General features: G+C 45.6%; 1 pseudogene; it reads left to right on the top strand.

Moving 5' to 3' along the window:
- Window positions 1-4,269: 4,269 nt before the first annotated feature.
- LOC138287272 (zinc finger protein 84-like) lies at window positions 4,270-7,715 on the top strand (annotated as a pseudogene).
- The last annotated feature ends 1,657 nt before the right edge of the window (window positions 7,716-9,372 follow it).

Below are 9,372 nucleotides of genomic sequence, written 5' to 3'. Positions count from 1 at the left end.
GGGCCACAGAAGAAGAGATACGTGGAAAAAGGGTGTGTGCGTCGATTTCTCCCCAGCACACACGGACTTGCGTCGTTATTTTTCACGCGGGGAAGTCGTGCGTCGTTTTCCGGCGGGCGGACAGTCTCTTTCTGTGGATCGTGGGGATTACCAGATGTCCCGGGTCTGTGAGTGGATTTTCCTGCTTGTTTTCCGGCTGCGCGTCGTTCTGCAGGGGTGCGCGCCGAAATTACGATCTCACGGCAGGCGTGGCGTCGATTTCTCCTCTAGAGGTCAGGCGGCGTTGTCCTTGCGAAGCCGTGCGTCGAAGTTCCGGTCGTCCCGAAGGCGTCGCGTCGGTCAGCGTCGGTGTGCGGCGTTTTTCTTGCTGCGGAACAAGCTGTGCGTCGAAATTTTTGGCGCACGGAGCATCCAAGTGAAAAAGAGAAGTCTTTTTGGTCCTGAGACTTCAGGGAACAGGAGGCAAGCTCTATCCAAGTCCTTGGAGAGCACTTTCACAGCCAGACAAGAGTTCAGCAAGGCAGCAGGCCAACAGCAAGGCAGCAGTCCTTTGTAGAAAGCAGACAGGTAAGTCCTTTGAGCAGCCAGGCAGTTCTTCCTGGCACTATGTAGTTTCTGGTTCAGGTTTCTTCTCCAGCAAGTGTCTGATGAGGTAGGGCAGAGGCCCTGTTTTATACCCAAATGTGCCTTTGAAGTGGGGGAGGCTTCAAAGAGTGGCTAAGAAGTGCACCAGGTCCCCTTTCAGTTCAATCCTGTCTGCCAGGGTCCCAGTAGGGGGTGTGGCAGTCCTTTGTGCGAGAGCAGGCCCTCCACCCTCCCAGCCCAGGAAGACCCATTGAAAATGCAGATGTATGCAAGTGAGGCTGAGTACCCTGTGTTTGGGGTGTGTCTGAGTGAATGCACAAGGAGCTGTCAACTAAGCCCAGCCAGACGTGGATTGTACGGCACAGAAAGATTTAAGTGCAAAGAAATGCTCACTTTCTAAAAGTGGCATTTCTAGAATAGTAATATTAAATCCAACTTCACCAGTCAGCAGGATTTTATATTACCATTCTGGCCATACTAAATATGACCTTCTTACTCCTTTCAGATCAGCAGCTACCACTTCAATACTGTATGAGGGCAGCCCCAATGTTAGCTTATGAAGGGAGCAGGCCTCACAGTAGTGCAAAAACGAATTTAGGAGTTTTACACTACCAGGACATGTAAACTACACAGGTACATGTCCTGCCTTTTACCTACACAGCACCCTGCTCTAGGGGTTACTTAGGGCACACATTAGGGGTGACTTATATGTGGAGAAAGGGGAGGTTTAGGCTTGGCAAGAACTTTTAAATGCCTAGTCGAGGTGACAGTGAAACTGCACACCCAGGCCTTGTAATGGAAGGCCTGAGACAAGGAAAAGGGGCTACTTAAGTGGGTGGCACAACCACTGCTGCAGGCCCACTAGTAGCATTTAATCTACCGGCCCTATGCACATAGAGTGCACATTACTAGGGACTTATAAGTAAATTAATAGTCCAATCAGGTAGGATTCAAGTTTACCATGTTTTAAGGGAGAGAGCATATGCACTTTAGCACTGGTTAGCAGTGGTAAAGTGCACAGAGTCTAAAAGCCAGCAAAAACAGTGTCCAAAAAGTGGAGGGAGGCAGGCAAAAAGTTAGGGGTGACCACCCTAAGGCTGTCAGGTCTAACACTAACTATCTCCAGTTTCACAATCTGCGTGATGTTTTCTCCTTTCTGACTCTTACTTTAGGGCACTTACGAATACTAAGGTTTCTCTGGCAAAGCGCGTTGCCATGTAGGGTTTTGTAGCAGTGTCCCGCCTCCCTGAGTTCCTGCTTTATTGTTGCATTCCCACTGATGTGGCTGACAGCCTGCTTACCCTGGCACCACCAGATGCAGCCACATTCCTCAAGGAATGAGAATTTGGTGGGCTCCTGGTGCAGGTCTGGTCCCCTCCTGGGTCTGGACACACTGGGCCTTCAGCACTTGTCCCTGTGTCGCCCAGCAGTTCCTTTGGTCTGGACGCGCTGGGCCTTCAGCACTTGTCCCTGTGTCGCGCAGCAGTTCCTTGGGTCTGGATGCGCTGGGCCTTCAGCACTTGTCCCTGTGTCGCCCAGCAGTTCCTTGGGTCTGGACGCGCTGGGCCTTCAGCACTTGTCCCTGTGTCGCCCAGCAGTTCCTTGAGTCTGGACGCGCTGGGACTTCAGCACTTGTCCCTGTGTCGCCCAGCAGTTCCTTGGGTCTGGACGCGCTGGGCCTTCAGCACTTGTCCCTGTGTCGCCCAGCAGTTCCTTGGGTCTGGACGCGCTGGGCCTTCAGCACTTGTCCCTGTGTCGCCCAGCAGTTCCTTGGGTCTGGACGCGCTGGGCCTTCAGCACTTGTCCCTGTGTCGCCCAGCAGTTCCTTGAGTATCCCCGCATTTGTCTCCTCTTCCACAGCACGTTACACTCTCCTCCCTTGGACTGTTCGTCATTCTTCCTCATGGAACTGACTTCCGCCTAGTCGTATCCTCCCATCCAGCCCTTCTCTGTCTTGTCTGCCACTTCAGGGGTTGTGCTGGGTCTCTCTGGTGGGAGTGGGAGCTTGTCTCTTTCTCTCTTTCCTCTGTTTCTTTGGTATGTGCTTTTCTTTTCTTGTCCCTTTTTGACTTCCTTTTGTGTTGTGATTTTTCTCCTTTTTCAGGTGTTGCAGTAATCGGATCCTGTTGGAGGAGCGTGAAGAGTTCCGGCCGCCAAGTAAGTCCTTATCCTCCCTCAGTTTGAAATGGTGAATTCCACTGAGCGAACTGGACACAGCCTCAGTCTGCGGCGGCATTTAAAGCACTGAGTACAAGGCCGATAAAATGTCTCTTCAGGAATCACTGAAATAGGAAATCGATGAATCCTCTAAGTGGGCAGGAGAGTAAACAATAGCTGATAATTCATTAAAGGTGTTCAAATGTCTTATTGTGATATCAGCCATTGTCACAGAGAGTAAATTGTTGATGTTGGATGGTTCTGAGAATCCGTGTTGCAATGTATTTGTAACTTGCATTTCGTTCTTCAGTATTCACTCCTTTTTGTGCACACAACCTCGGGTTTCACTGGTTCCAAGCTCCCTGTATACACAGAGTCCGAGAGCTGTGTCACCCCTGTCAGAAATGCAACTCAAGCTGATTTCCTTCCTCGTTTCTGTAAATGCTTTGTTTCTGCAAAAAAGCTGTCATAAACATTATTTCTTGGTGTCACTTTACTATCTCTAACTCTATTTCTACAGGTCACTGAAACACTAACCGAAAAAGAAACTTTGTTTGGTGAAACACGATGAAAAGGATTATTTTGAAGAAAGTAAAATATTCTACATTCTAGAGCTGTAAAAAGAAATCCTTCGCACCAGGAATGGTGAGGAACGTGGAGCAGAAGAAACTGCAGAATGTCGAAGTGATTCCTCACATTTCTTCTGTTCATTATACGTTGTCGAGCACCTAAAGTAAAACGATCAGAAGCAATTACTGAATTTACTGTTTCAAGGTTTGTAAGAACGAAGAACATTGGCGACAATTGATATCAAAGCCGCGCACTTGAGAGCAAACTAATCAGTGCTGTAGATTCTGTCTGGTCGTGTATGAGCAGTGCCTTGAAGACCTGAGCACCTTCTCAAGAAAACAGCATCTGCCCACATAATGTGACAGAACTGTCAAGACGACCAATCGTCCCAGTTTAAAAGAACAATCTTTCATCTGCATCTCCTGTAATTCAGGAGGACATAAAACATTGTTTAAAAGAAAGCAATTATGAAAACTCTTCTTGTTGTCACTGCAATCAAAATCGCTGGATTATCGTTTTTAATATAGAAAGATTTTCTCCACCAGCTCTCTTTTTTGTGTTGATCGAGTTGTTTCAAAGACCGCCAAAGTCGATCACGTACCTGGCTTTAGCCACAGAACAAGAAAAGCTTGTACTGGGATAGGAAGCTTAAAAGGACCCAGTGTTGCGCTATTGATAATTCATCAAATCAATGTGGCATGTCCTAATCCTGATCATTACTTGTATGAACACATTTATCTAGCATTTAAGCACTAAACCCCAAAGCGCTTATCAGTGCTTTTAAAACTCCTAAATCAAATGTGATAAACTAGAGTCACAAAATGAGTATAATTCTTCTTGAGAGAACTCCACCGGGCATAACTTGGAGAAAATGACTCCACAAGGGACATCTTAATAAATACAAGGGACTCCTCAGTGAGAGTTTATACAGACTCTAGAATCAGATTCAGTCTTAAGATGGCATGTATCCAGCAACCATCCCAACTTGGAGATGCATACATCTTGATGAAGAGCAATGAATGTGAGAGCAGCTTTAGTTATCAATCCCACCTCACTAAACACGAGAGAACTCACATAGAACAAAAACCTCATCAGTTCTCTGAGTGTCAAAAAAGCTTCAGTCATAAGGGCAGTCTCACTCGACAGAAGATAATTCACACTGTACAAAAACCTATTCAGTGCTCTGAACACCAGAAAACCTTCAGGCAGAAAATAACTCTCATTCAACATGAGAGAACTCACATGGGGCACAAACCATATCAATGTTCTGAATGCCAGAAACCTTTCAGATTGAAACAAAGTCTCACTAAACATGAAAGAACTCACACTGGGCAAAAACCTTCTCAGTGCTCTGAATGCCAGAAAAACTTCAGTCAGAAATCTGGTCTCACTCGTCATGAGAGAACTCACACTGGACTAAAACCTTATCAGTGCTCTGAATGCCAGAAAACCTTCAGTCAGAAAATAACTCTCATTCACCATGAGAGAACTCACACTGGGCAAAGACCTTATCAGTGCTCTGAATGCTGGAAAAACTTCAGTCAGAAATCCTGTCTAGCTCAACATGAGAGAACTCACACTGGACTAAAACCATATCAGTGTTTTGAATGCCAGAAAAGCTTTAGTCTGAAAATAACTCTAACTAAACATGAGAGAACTCACACTCGAGAAAGACCGTATGAGTGCTCTGAATGCTGGAAAACCTTCAGTTGGAAATCTGGTCTGTCTCAGCATGAGAGAACCCACACAGGACAAAAACGGTATCAGTGCTCTGAATGCCAAAAACATTTCTGTCACAGATCTAGTTTAACTCTACATGAAAGAATCCACTCTGGGCAAAAACCTTATCAGTGCTCTGAATGCCAGAAAAGCTTCAGTCACAAAATCTATCTCACACACCATGAGAGAACGCACACTGGGCACAAACCTTATCATTGCTCTGAATGTCACAAAAGCTTCAGTTCAAAACTAGGTCTTACTTAACATGAGAGAACTCACACTGGGCTAAAATCTTATCGTTGCTCTGAATGCTGGAAAAGCTTCAGTGAGAAAGCAAGTTTAATTCAACATGAGAGAATTCATATTGGGCACAAACCGTTTCAGTGCTCAGAATGCCAGAAAAGTTTCAGATTGAAACAAAGTCTCACTAAACATGAGAGAACTCACACTGGACAAAAACCCTATCAGTGCTCTGAATGCCAGAAAAGCTTCAGTCAGAAATCTGGTCTCACTCGTCACGAGCGAACTCACACTGGATTAAAACCATATCAGTGCTCTGAATGCCAAAAAAGCTTCAGTCAGAAATCTGGTCTCACTCGTCACAAGCGAACTCACACTGGATTGAAACCATATCAGTGTTCTGAATGCCAAAAAAGCTTCAGTGTGAAAGTGAAGTTAATTCAACATGAGAGAATCCATACTGGGCACAAACCATTTCAGTGCTCTGAATGCTGAAAACGCTTCAGCAAGAAATCTGGTCTGGCTCAACATGACAGAACACTGGACAAAACCTAGTCAATGTTCTGAATGCCAGGGCAGCGTCTGCTGGAGATGGTTGATTCAACATGAACCTACAATGAATAAGGAAATGATCAGTGCTCTCAAAGTGACAAAAATAGTGGTTAATGCATCCTATCTACATGAGAGAGTCAATGTGGGAGGATACAAGGTGCTCCCTGTCAACTCTGGGAAGGAGGTTTTAGCATCGCAAAAGCTTCACATGAAGCAGCCACAAAAACATAAAACTATTAACTGTCCTCCAACTGTTTCCTGAGAAAAGCACACAGCGAGGGATGAAAAATCTTGAATTAACCTTATTCCTTAGTAGCTATTTGTGGCCTCATTCCATTCAGTGTGTTTTGCTCGCTGTGTGTTAATAAGCCATTGCTCCAACCCACAAGGTCCAGTCGATCTCTAACTTTGAGGCCACACCCCTATGATCTGGAATGTAAGTAACCTCAAACTGTTTCCTGCCTTAATGAGCCTCACCAGGGAGCTACAGCAGGAGTCCCTTTGTTGTAGGTCTCCGTGGGACCAACGTCTGATCATGCCTGCACCACTTAGGGCCAATCATTGAGAAAAACCAAAGGTGATGGAAGCACTGGTAGTTAATTTTGACAACGTTCCACCAAATCATTCTCTAGTCTTTGTACAACTAAAGACAAGGTCAATCATACGCAAACCCTTCTTGGTCCCACAAGAGATAGTCCTAATAACTTCTGTTCCAAGGGACACAACCTAGTATTACAAAGATCCACCTTAGTGGCCTCTTTCAATTCCCTTATTGTTACAAATGGAACTTGCTTCCCATCTGCTGACAGATTCACGAGCTTTAGAATCACATCAGAGACATCCAAGAGAGTCTTACAGATAATCCGGCCTATTCATAAACCAGGCTTTGTTGTACCTTTATGTTACTACAATAGTTTGACTAAAGTACTACAAAATGCCATTCACTACATACTTACGGATGTTCTGCCTCTCCTATTGTTTTCTGTGTGTAGATCTCCACCCGACTGCGGAGTCTCTGCACACTTAAGTATATGTTTTAGTAATAAATGCAGGAGGGACAGAGGGCAGTGACTGTAAAATGAGGAATACTTTTGACTAAAGGGGAACAGTTAGGGGAGGAGGAAGGAGGGATTTCAGAAGGAACATGTACTCACCCACAAAAGTATAAGCCCATTGCTACTCACAAACTGAACTAAAGTAAAGTTATTACAGTCCGAAAGGACCCAAAAAGAGTTGTAAATGTTCAAAGCTGGAGTACGTCATCACCACACATGGCTAACCACTAGTACTGCAGCACCTTCCAGAGAAGATAATGAAGGCGGGGGCTTTGAATAAACCAGTTAAACTAGTTAAACATTTATTGACTTAAGAGTTTCATGTTCAAACCGTTAGTGAGAGCTCCAGTACGCTCACCAAGTTCTGCGCTTTTGCTCGGATCATCAACCTTGAACCATCTCCCTAACTTGAAAGCTTGGAAGACTTTGCCTGATGTTTGATGCAGTTTGGTGGCCGTAGATTCAGGTTCAACATGATGACCCAACTCTCCATTGTGGGCATTTTGGAATTCAAGCCACTTCTTTGCAGCTCATCGCCTTCTGAGACTGATTCAGCCTCAAATTCTAGTGTTAATCATCACCGGAGACTAGACTTACCAGTGCACCCCGAGCATGGCTAACAAGAACAACTACTATTGTGTATACAGCTTCAACAATGATTTAGTGGATTGGCTTTTTTAGTTTGTTTACCTTTTTTGGTTTAGATTACATGTCTAACAGTATCTTTGATTTCCTTTAGGACAGCTACTTTAGCTAATTAATACTCCTTAAATCACAGACCTCCTTTTGATTTTGCTTCTAAGTAATTATTAAATATTCTTGTTTTTCCAAACTTGGTTTGAATCTTGAGGGTCCTTGTCTCTTTTTTCTACACTGTAGTGAAATGTGTGACTTGTTTTGTTTTACCTTTGAGTGTGCCTTTGGCCTTACTGCTCAAGCCACTTTACCACAATTGAGCTAAGGCTTTAGCAGAGACACATTTACCTTTGCTGATGGAAGTATAGGAGAAGCCAAGCGGGTTGGTTCCAGGAAGCAGACCACCTCGCTGAAAAAGTTACTGTCTTAGGTGGAATCCTCACCGACTGTAGATGTGAAAAGTAGAAACCATGGGAGGGGCTTTTAGTAGCTGTGCCCCCAGAATTTGAGACTTTAGCCTCTCTCAAACAGTTGAAAGAGCTAAAGACGCCACCCTTCAGACATTCATGCATAAAACACTCACACTGTTATCTGAATCACTGTCCCTGTGCTGTGTAAAAGCATTTTACATACACAAGTTGTGTTGTGCTTTGTGAACAGGCCGTCACCCCCTGTATGTAAATGAGCTTCTGTGACCAGACACCCGAGACTCCCATCTCTTCCAGTGCTGATGATAATGTGAACACTGGAACGTCATCACAACCGAGGGCTACATTGAGGAATAATAGCCTTCCAAGTCACACAATTGTGGTTATGTAGTTCTTTTTAGTTTTTTAAATTTACATTAGTTTGCAGCAATTATCCAGGTTACTTTTTTCTCAGTTTACCACCTTCTATCGCTCTTTGCTCTCCACCGGTTAAACATGTGACGTTTGACATAGGATCTGTTGTTAGTGTTCTTAGAACATGTCAAAATCCCTTTGTTCTCGATTTGTCAGCATGTGTTTTGTCCAAATGCTGGTCTAGAATGGACCTTCTCAAGGCAGAAGGTTCTGTGAGAGGAATAATAATATAGACACATAAAATTAACCATTCCCATCTGGCACACGTCAGGAAAAATGTCCATGTCAGAATAACCATATCAGGAATGCCAAGACATAGGCCCTCATTTCAACCTTTGAACCGCCTAACGGCCGCCTATGCAGCCACAAACCCGCCAGCCCAATTACAACATCCCAGCTGGGCCGGCGGGCGGAAACAGAGTTTCTGCCCACCGGCCCAGTTGCGATGTGGGCTGTAAGATTGCAGCCAGCTTCTAATGGAGCCGGTGGCAATGTGGCGGTGCAGCAGGTGCAGCAGCACCCATCGTGCTTTCCACTGTCTGCCAAGCAGATGGGGCTGTGCCTACAAGCCCCTGCACTGCCCATGACAAGTGCATGGGCAGTGCAGGGGCCCCCAGAGGCCCTGCGAGTCCCCTTACCGCCAGCCTTTCCATGGCGGTAGACACCGCCATGGACAGGCTGGCGGTAAGGGGAATCAAAATCCCCAGGCCCTGGCGGATTGCGACCACCGCGACATCCATGGCGGTAAACCACTGGTCCCGGCGGTGTGACCGCGGTGGTAAAAATATGGCATTTCGGACCGCCAGCCTCTTGCCGGTACGAACGCCACTTTAACCCTGGTGGTTGGTGACTGCCAGGGTTGAAATGAGGCCCTTAGTCATGAATACAAATAAAGAGAAATCACTGTCATAAACATTCCCCTCTCAGTGTACCCTAGCAGAACCAGAATTACCTTTGCTATCCCCACACTGGTACCAAGACCTGGAGTCAGGCATCTGGTCCTGGAAAGGCAGGCA

This window comes from Pleurodeles waltl, chromosome 4_1 (assembly GCF_031143425.1).
Source record: "Pleurodeles waltl isolate 20211129_DDA chromosome 4_1, aPleWal1.hap1.20221129, whole genome shotgun sequence".
Taxonomy (NCBI): Eukaryota; Metazoa; Chordata; class Amphibia; order Caudata; family Salamandridae; genus Pleurodeles; species Pleurodeles waltl.
The sequence above is the reverse complement of the archived record's forward strand: the minus strand, read 5'-3'. Positions and strand labels throughout refer to the sequence as shown.